Source organism: Oncorhynchus mykiss, chromosome 3 (genome assembly GCF_057628025.1).
Source record: "Oncorhynchus mykiss isolate SJ-2025 chromosome 3, ASM5762802v1, whole genome shotgun sequence".
NCBI lineage: Eukaryota > Metazoa > Chordata > Actinopteri > Salmoniformes > Salmonidae > Oncorhynchus > Oncorhynchus mykiss.
Window position 1 is genome coordinate 55,388,440 of NC_143024.1, and position 10,321 is coordinate 55,398,760.

General features: G+C 39.8%; 1 long non-coding RNA gene across 1 annotated transcript in view; it reads left to right on the forward strand.

Moving 5' to 3' along the window:
* The window catches only part of LOC149984612 (uncharacterized), a 36,660-nt gene extending 26,903 nt beyond the window's left edge, over nucleotides 1-9,757 (forward strand). Inside the window, exons 2-3 of the long non-coding RNA XR_016494707.1 lie at nucleotides 9,441-9,508; nucleotides 9,623-9,757. This is a non-coding gene — a long non-coding RNA (uncharacterized LOC149984612). The remainder of the gene's footprint in view (nucleotides 1-9,440; nucleotides 9,509-9,622) is intronic.
* Nucleotides 9,758-10,321: the final 564 nt, after the last annotated feature.

A 10,321-nucleotide genomic window follows, 5' to 3' on the forward strand; every position in this document is an offset into this window, starting at 1 on the left:
CAATTTTATTTTATTTGAGCTTTTACAGTGTATGAGGCCTATCTGATCTAAAGCAACCCTTTCCTTTCTTTAGTATCTCTCTATAAAGACCCATCTTCTAACAGCAGTGGCCTTAAAAGCCAAACTACAGAGCTGCAAATGTGGGACTATGGGGACCTTGTTTGGGTTTCGTTTGCGACCTCATATGACTAATTAGAGTCATGGAGAAAGAGGAAGAGAGGCAAAAAACAGAGTGGTTACTGCACTTCTATAATAATTTGATAATTAATTACTTTGACTTCATATCAATAATGCATTTCTTACACATCTATAAGCATTTCATGAAAGTATTAACAGGTCCTGACCAAATTATTAAAGGTTAATGAAATATATCCATAGCATATCTATAGCGCATTCATATCATCCTATTCATTTATATTTATGTATGTTAATAGATGCATCATTACAATGACAGGGTAGTGTCACAGGCCTATACCGGCCGGTGGGGGAAATGGGGCTAATACAGGCTACAGTGCTTTCAGAATGTATTCACACCCCTTCACTGAATTTAAAAACAGATTAAATAGAGAATTTGTGTTACTGGCTTACACACAATATCCCATAATGTCAAAGTGGAACTATGTTTTTAGAATTTTTTACAAATTAATACAAAATGAAAAGCTGAGTCTAAGGCACTCGCTGCATCTAAGTGCTAGAGGCTTCACTACAGACTCTGGTTCAATTCCAGGCTGTATCACAGCTGGCAGTGACTGGGAGTCCCATAGGGTGGTGCATAATTGACCCAGCGTCGTTAGGGTTTGGCGTCATTAGGGTTTGGCCGGGGTAGGCTGTCATTGTAAATAAGAATTTGTTCTTAACTGACTTACATGAAAATAGTGTTTAATCCTTAAGAGTCTGATGCACCCGTGCATCAATCTAAGTAACATAATAAAAAAAAGCCCCATTCCCCATCAAAATCTATCAGTTTAAGCTAGAGATATGGGCTGGGTATCAACCCATCGTGTCAGCCTTCCGCATCTGTAGTGGAAGGTGGCTGAGCTACAGCAGTGTTTGTGAGCCTTCCCGAAAATCAGTCTTCAAATGAAAAAGTCTGTACGGTTTGGCCTACAAATTATTATAATTATGGAAAGGGGACGATGGTGTTCTCCGTTTTGCTCTATGACACCCACAAGTGTCAAGGGACTCGTCTGAAGGAAACCCATACAAATGAATGGAAGTATGGAGGTAGTTTTGTGGCAACAAAAATAAGGGGATAAATATGTGTCCAAAAAAAAACTTTCTGAGCTTTCTTATACTTTATCTACTAGATATGGGACAGACACTTATTCTTTATGATTTATTTTGTGACTGTCTTTTTGCCATTTATGAATGTTTTATTCAATGTGTTTCTATGGGCTATAGTAGGAAAGGACAAATTCATTTATATTTTTTAAAATGTATACCTAAAGAGGTTCTAAAATTCAAAATCGAATAGTTAAACGATCCATGGTATGCCATCTTAAAACAATTCCATATGTTAGCTTGGTACGTGGTAGTAAAATAAAAAAGGAAGCCTGTAAAGAATACAGATATTCCAAAACATGCATCCTGTTAGCAATAAGGCACTATCAGGTTTCAGGTAAGACCCAAGTGCAGACTGTGTTGACGTAACAATGTTTATCGCAACTACAGGGGCAGGCAAATGACAGGTCAAGGCAGGCAGGGGTTGATAATCCAGAGTAGTGGGGCCAAGGTACAGGATGGCAGGCAGGCCAAGCATCAGGCCAGGCAGAGGTTGGTAATCCAAATTAGGGGCAAAGGCACCGGACGGCAGGCACTCTCAGAGTCAGGACAGGCAAGGGTCAAAACAAGGAGGACGAGAAAAAGAGAGACTGAGGAAAAGCAGGAGCTGAGACAAAACGCTGGTTGACTTGAACAAACAAGACAAACTGGCACAGACAGACAGAAAACACAGGTATAAATACCCAGGGGATAAGTGGGGAAGATGGACGACACCTGGAGGGGGGTGGAGACAAGCACAAGGACAAGTGAAACAGATTAGGGCGTGATAGGCACTAAAGTACAATTGCAAAATAATTGGCAAAGAAATTAACTTAATGTCCTGAATACAAAGCCTTGTTGAGTACCTTGTTTTCAAGCATGGTGGTAGCTGCATCATGTTATGGGTATGCTTGTCATCTGCAAGGACTATGGATAAAAATAATTGGAACAGAGCTAAGCACAGGAAAAATCCTAGCACACCTGGTTCAGTCTGCTTTCCAACAGACACTGGGAGACAAATTCACCTTTCAGCAGGACATTAGCCTAAACACAAGTCCAAATATACACTGGAGTTACTTACCAAGACGACATTGAATGTTCCTGAGTGGCTGACTTACAGTTTTGACTTAAAATCGGCTTGAAAATCGATAGCAAGACTTGAAAATGGCTGTCAAGCAATGATCAACAACTAACTTGACAGAGCTCGAAGATTTTTAAAAAGAATAATGAGCAAATATTGTACACTCCAGGTGTGCAAAGCTCCTGGACTTACCTCAAAAGACTCACAACTGTATTCGCTGCCAAAGGTGCTTCTACAAAGTATTGTGTAAATTAGATATTCTATAAATATGTTTTTACTTTGTAATTATGTGTAGATGGATGAGAAATGTTTTTTGAATCAATTTTGAATTCAGGCAGTAACACAACTAAATGTGGAATAAGTCTAGGGGTATGAATACTTTCTGAAGTTTTACATTTTAAAATATGGTTTGGCCTTTAGGCATATTCACTAACGCTGGTATGGCAGAATCACACTTGAGAACAGCCATAATGACGCATCTGTTAAAACTTCTTAGGGCTGCAATCCCGTTAACGGGATGAAATGACAACAGCCAGTGAACATGCAGGGCGCCAAATTCAAAACAACAGAAATCTCATAATTAAAATTTCTCAAACATACATGTATTTTATACCGTTTTAAAGGTCATCTTGTTGTTAATCCCAACACAGTGTCCAATTTCAAATAGGCAATTATGTTAGGTCACCACCAAATCAGAGAAAAACACACCCATTTTTCCAGCCAAAGAGAGGAGTCGCAAAAAGCACAAATAGAGATAAAAGTAATCACTAACCTTTGATGATCTTCATTAGATGACACGCATAGGACTTCATGTTACACAATACATGTATGTTTTGTTTGACAACGTTCATATTTATATTAAAAAAATCAGAGTTTACATTGGCGCGTTACATTCACTAGTTCCAAAAATATCCAGTGATTTTGCATAGCCACATTGATTCAACAGAAATACTCATCATAAATGTAGATGATAATACAAGTTATACACATGGAATTATAGATATACCTCTCCTTAATGCAACCGCTGTGTCAGATTTCAAAAAAACTTTACGGAAAAAGTAAACCATTGTCACGTTCTGACCTTTATTTCCTTTGTTTTGTCTTTATTTAGTATGGTCAGGGCGTGAGTTGGGGTAGGCAGTCTATGTTTGTTTTTCTGTTGGTTTTTGTGTTCAGCCTAGTATGGTTCTCAATCAGAGGCATGTGTCGTTAGTTGTCTCTGATTGAGAATCATACTTAGGTAGCCTGGGTTTCACTGTTGGTTTGTGGGTGTTTGTTTGTCGCCACACGGTACTGTTTCGGTTTTCGTTTTCATCACATCGTTTATTGTTTTGTATTTCAGTGTTCAGTTAGTTTTTAATAAATCCGCATAAACACTTACCACACTGCATCTTGGTCCTCCGATCCTTCTCGCTTCTCCTCCTCAGAAGAGGAGGAGCAAAGCCGTTACAACCATGTAATAATCTGAGATGGCGCTCAGAAAAATAATCAAATTAGCCATCATGTTGGAGTCAACAGAAACCAGAAATCACATTATAAATATTCCCTTCCCTTTGATGAACTTCATCAGAATGCACTCCCAGGAATCGAAGTTCCACAATAAATGCTTGATTTGTTTGATAATGTCCGTTATTTATGTCCAAGTAGCTACTTTTGTTAGCGTTAGGTACACATATCCAAACGCTCGGGCATTACTTCGGACAAAAACTTCAAAAAGTTATTTTACAGGTCGAAGAAACATTTCAAACTAAGTATAGAATCAATCATTAGGATGTTTTTATCATAAATCTTCAATAAAGTTCCAACCGGAGAAATCCTTTGTGTCTAGAGGAGCAATGGATCGCAGGGCGATATCATGTGGAATGCGCCTGACCAGGAAATGGCTCTCTGCCAGTAACCTGACTCATTCAGCTCTTATTCAGTCCCACAACACAGTAGAAGCCTCATTCAAGTTTCTAAAGACGGTTGACCTCTAGTGGAAGCCCTAGGAAGTCCAACTTCCTTCATATCCCAATCTGAATTCAATAGGGCCTGAGTTGAAAATCGACCAACCTCAGATTTCTCACTTCCTGTTTGGATTTCTTCTCAGGTTTTTGCCTGCCATATGAGTTCTGTTATACTCACAGATATCATTCAAACAGTTTTAGAAACTTCCGAGTGTTTTCTATCCAATATTAATAATAATAATATGCATATATTAGCAACAGACTGAGGAGCAGGCTGTTTACTCTGGGCACCTTTCATCCAAGCTACCCAATACTGCCCCTGCAGCCATAAGAAGTTTTAAGATACCTAAATGAGCTCTAACCTTTATTGTGATTAGGAACTGTTATAACACGTTCATTAAATGCTGATAGATTGGTAATGAATGTGCTATGGATAGTCAAAGTAAATTCACCATATAGACCTCGGGCGCACAGCGACAAGGACTGTAATCAATCGTTTCGTTTCACAACCTCCTATTCAGTTCAGTTAGACTGTATCTAACATTTATATTCAACTAATGCAATTTGAAGTATGCCCATTGATTAGCTAAAGCGGTCTCTTCCAAAATGGAAAAACCTAGCAGCATTGCAGTTTACACAAACCAGTGTGCCTGGCACCTACTACTATACCGTTCAAAGTCACTTCAACATTTTGTCTTTCTAATTCGCCCTCTGACCAGGGCACATACATCCATGTCTCAATAGTCTCAAGGCTTAACAATCCTTATTTAACATGTCTTCTCCCCTTCATTTCCACTGAATGAAGTGGATTTAACAAGTGACATTAATAAGGGATTCACCTGGTCAGTCAATGTCGTGGAAAGAGTATGTGTTCTTACTGTTTTGTAAATAACTGTTCATAGGACTGTTCTTTTTCCTGTCAAGTAAGTCTCCTACATACGGTCAAAACCAAGTCGAGAATGGATGGATGGACACTTAAGAAAACTGATATTTCAACAGTTCTTTCTCATCCAACTGTCTGAGGAATTTTTAAGTTTTGGCTCTGTATGGAAGCTAACCTTCAAAAGAATTTCATCCCATTCATTCTTCACCTCAGAGGTCTAAACTGTTCACTGAAAAGAGTTGAGAATCTCAGTTTCAAAAGGGAAAAAAACACAAGAGAATTTGTCTGTTGTGGCGAATGAACTATTCCCCCAACCCCTACAAAGGGCAGCTGAGAGAACATTAATTCCGTTCTCATCTAGCCACAGAGAGATTTGCAATTCTAGCAGAGCGACTATGTCATATAATTGCCATTACCAAGCAATCATAACCAAGTAACAAGCGTAATGGCTATGTGATACATAACACTGTAATGAGATCATTTTGATTATTAGTGGACTCCTCATTGGGGCAACACTTGAGGCCTCTGGCAATAATGTCCCTTCAATTACATGGTGATGTACTACATGTAGCTGCTTCAACGATCTGAACACTCAGGCAGGTATAATGAACATGACATGATGGATAAAGATGCTGGTGGAATTGACAGTTCACTGACCTATTGGGATGATTTTCCTACCCTCCCTGATGGGATTGAGTTATATGGGCCCAAGGAACAGATAACAGGTAGGCTAGGCCAGCATTAGTCTAAACTCTCCTCTGGGAGCAGTTCATGTATTTTATTTATTCCAGAACTAGCACACCTGATTCAACCTGATAACTAATCATCAAGCTCTTGTTGAATCAGGTGTGCTAGTTCAGTGTTACAACCAAAAATTGTCTGCAGGGGAAAATAGGTTTGAGAAACACTAGGCTACACAGTCTGAGAATCTCTTTCAAACAATGTGGAAGATTCTTTGCTCAACTCTTGTGTTTTCTCTTCTGAAATCCATGAATTGTTCCTCAACATTTTTCAGGCAAATATTACAAAAATAACACGTTGATTTCCTGATTTGAAGGAAAAGAGAAACATCTGTGTAGTAGAAATCCTTGACCAAGAGACACATACATTTCCATCAGAGGAGAGTAGTGGGGAGGAGCTATAGGAGGATGGGCACATTGTAATGGCTGGAATGAAATAAATGTTACCAAATCCTTTTTAGAAAACGCATGGAAACAACGTGTTTGACTCCATTCTATTGATTCCAGTCATTACAATGGGCCTGTCCTTCTATAGCTACTCCCACCAGCCTCCTCTGATTTACATAGATATGAGCAGTTCACACAGTCCTACCTTTGATATTTAACGCAGAGATCCACGAAAGGTTAAACAGTTCCACCAGTCAACCGAGCCGCATTTGTCATGGTCTTTTTCAAAAAGGAGATGAGCATCAAGCAATGTAATAAAAAAACTAGTAGTACATATACTCTGCTGTTCTATCGCACGTGAGATTATGTGCAATGAGAGCCGAGGGAATAAAACAGTGTTCATTGTTTGAAGTAATGTCTTTGTTGTTGTAATATCGCAAATGGACATGGCAGTTTCTTTTTTTTCCCCCCAATTTGATTTGGTAAGGTTATAGATGGATCAGCTAGATGGGGCATCATCCTGGGTAAATGTGCCTTTGCGTACCGAAGCCAAGGATTAAATTATGGTGGGCAGATGACTGCCATATGCAAGTCTAAAACAAATATACCCGAAAGAGTACAGACGAGTTCAGAATAATACCCCACCCCTCATAGAAAGGGCAGATTAAGGTTACTGGCCTCTGTGGTTCTCCCTTGGGGGAAAATAGGTCAAGTGCATACGGTTCTCAGCAAACACTTGAGAACATTGAAAGCAGCTAGCTGTAGCTATCTGCTGTAGTGTTGCAGCCTGGAGTGTCATTTGAATGGAGCATGTTGAGTTGAATTTACTCCCTTTCCATAGGAAGGTGCAGAGGACTAAACTGAATACAACTGCTTTCCATTGAAGAAAGACTAAAGTGAATAAAAAACACAATAGAAGGCATTGAGGGGCCTCCTGAGTGATCCATCGCAGTGCTAGAGGCGTCACTACAGACCCGGGTTCGATCCCGGGCTGTACCACAACCGGCCAAGATCAGGAGTCCCATAGGGCAACGGACAATTGGCCCAGCATCGTCCGGGTTGGGGTAGGGTTTGGCCGGGGGGCTATACTTTGCTCATCGAGCTCTAGCGACTCCTTGTGGCAGGCCAGGCGCCTACAGGTTGACCTCTGTCGTCAGGTGAACGGTGTTTTCTAGAACACATTGGTGTGGCTAGCTTCTGTGTAAGGCGGGTGGGTGGTAAGAAGCGCGGTTTGGCGGGTCATGTTTCAACCTTTGCCTCCTGAGCCTGATGGAGTTGCAGCGATGAGACAAAATAATTGGGGTAAAATGCCAATACATTGAAGGAAGGCATTGACAAAATGGTGTCATACAAGCAATAATTGATGTTAAAGAGATCTCTGACAAACCACAGTAAGATTGAGCACTTTGTTCTGGATCTTTGAGGAAATTGGGAAAAATTGCTTTGCATTAGAGTCAATTAAATATTTTAAGATGTCACAATACCTGTATGACAGTGTTTTCCCAGACTATGATGCAACACAGATATTAGTATTACTAATATTTCCATTGTGTAAAGTGTAGCTAGGGACAGGGGATACCTAGTCAGTTGTATAACTGAATGCATTCTACTGAAATGTGTCTTCCACTTTTAACCCAACCCCTCTGAATCAGAAACGTGTGGGGGACTGCCTCAATCAACATCCACTTAGTCGGCACTCGGGGAGTAGTTATTGGTGGTTAACTGCCTTGTTCAGGGGCAGAATGACAGATTTTTACCTTGTAGGCTCAGGGATTTGATCCAGCAACCTTTCGGTTATTGGCCCAACACTCCTAGCCGCCAGGCTACCTGCCACCCCTACAGCTTTCAATAACAGTGTTACGCAGAATTCTGCTGGTGCTGGTATCATGCAGCTCTGACTGTGAAAGGAAATCATCATCTGGTTGATGCCGAGTGGGAAGGATATTTTGAAAGTGTTTCAGTCTGCCATGACGAATCATTATCTATAGCATACTTTATTAACTAGCATAACCAAGTCGTTTTAATTGCTAGCTTTTGCTGTGTAGCTAAATAGTTGCATACAGGTAGCCTGCTAGCTAGCTGACATTAGATTGGTTAATGTTTATTGCCGATGTGCTAAGCCATGCATGACATGACGATAATTGTCTTTTTTAAAATTTTACTAGGCAAGTCAGTTTGTCATGTTTAATCACCGAAAATGGCTAAATAGCTATCTAGATTGGATTTTAGTGTTGTATAGCACACTGTATTACTTATGTAACTAATATTAGGACATGAGATGGGACAAAACATTCCAATGTACATAAAGTACTCAAAATGTTCTGTGTAAGAACTCCATTGTTACACAGATTTATCAAATGTTCCTATATTTCTAACCAGTGCAGACATTTTCAGTTCATTATTTTTCTTTCTCACACTTTAGACAGTCCCTTACTCCCAGTACTTTTTTCCTTCTTCTTTTCACTTGGTGATTCCATTTTCTCCCGCAGTGCAGCGAAACTCTTCCCCTCTTTGCTGTGACATTAGAAACTAGCTAGCATCCCTCGACGAACTAGCTCCACATTTTCTTTGTTTCTTCCTACAGTAAAAAAAAACGTTTAAACTCAGACTTTCTACCGAGTAGAACTAACAAACGTGAGAATGTTTCTTCCTCGTCGCCAGTTTTGTTGTATGGCACACTGTATTACTTATTCAACAAATATAAGGGCAGGTCATGAAACATGAGAAGAAACTAACGTATGCATTATTTCATGCGTTTCACAGGACAAAACCTTCCAAGCACTCCAATGTACGGAAGCTGGGGGGCGTTACAGGTGCCCTAAAGGGACAAACTAGAATGTCAATACACAAACAAATAGATTTAGGTCGTTTTTTGCATGTTCAACTACCTGGCTAGCTAGATGGATACCATTTACATCTAGCTAGCTGGTAATTATCAAGTTAAATGTTTGCTAAATCAGTTGTATCAGCATTGCCATTGTTTGGCTGGAAGCATTGTTTGGCTGGAAAGCCATTGTTTGGCTGGAAACAGGGCTTGTTTTTTAGCTGTAGTACAGCTGTAGCAGTCAGCAGGTTATAACAAGCTATAGGAGATTAATGAATTCATGTTTTAACAAACTTATTTTCTGGAATTTGTCTTTCAGCTTAAGAAGGACCTGCTCTCCTCCACCATTACAAGGAGATGAAAGACAGTGAACAAGCAGCACTTCAGGTATTTTGTCTTTGTTCTAATGAGCTTATTGCTTAAACTTGGTCAGTGAATGTTATTGCTAGTTTGAAAGGTTTTAATGTCTTGTCGATTTTTGTCTGCTTTCCTCTTTTTCAGCTTCAATTGTCTGGACCCTGGTGTTGTTGTGGCTAAGGACCTTTCACTCAGATGGAACCAGATTTCAGCTGCTTTGCAATGCTGACATCCTTCCTCCCAAGAGATGTGCAAGCATCCCCTGGACTTGACACAACCCGGAAAACATACATTTTTTAAACATCAGGACTTTTTCAAATCAAAAGGGCACGAACATTACATGTCCTGCTCCAAAGGGCAGGACGGAAATAGGCTCTCAGGGTAGATTCCTTTGTTCATAACATGACATCAACCAAAGTCACTCAAAGGATCTCATGATATAGGCCTAGGTCTAGATAGTGTTTTTACCTTTATGTGTTAAGTTTTTCCTGCTTGTAGGCTAGTACTTGACGTCTTTTCATGTTTAAATCCCTCACTGCTTTTGCACATGGCCACAGTCACATGGGTCCACATGTGAATTCTTAAAGATATGGGTGGGTCTAAGGCTTAAAAGGGTATGAACGATACTAAATGGGCGTGTAGCTGTTCAATGTGTAAGGTTATCTTTATTATAAAACAATAGGCAATTTAATACTGTTAATGTTTTTTGACTAATGGGGGAACTTGGTGAGATAATGTTCAGAGAATCCATTTTCTGTAATTTGGTGAAAGTAAACATTTTCTAAAATACACATTTCTCAAGGATTGATGTAGAGCAAGTGTGTAAATCACAGCAACTTTTTT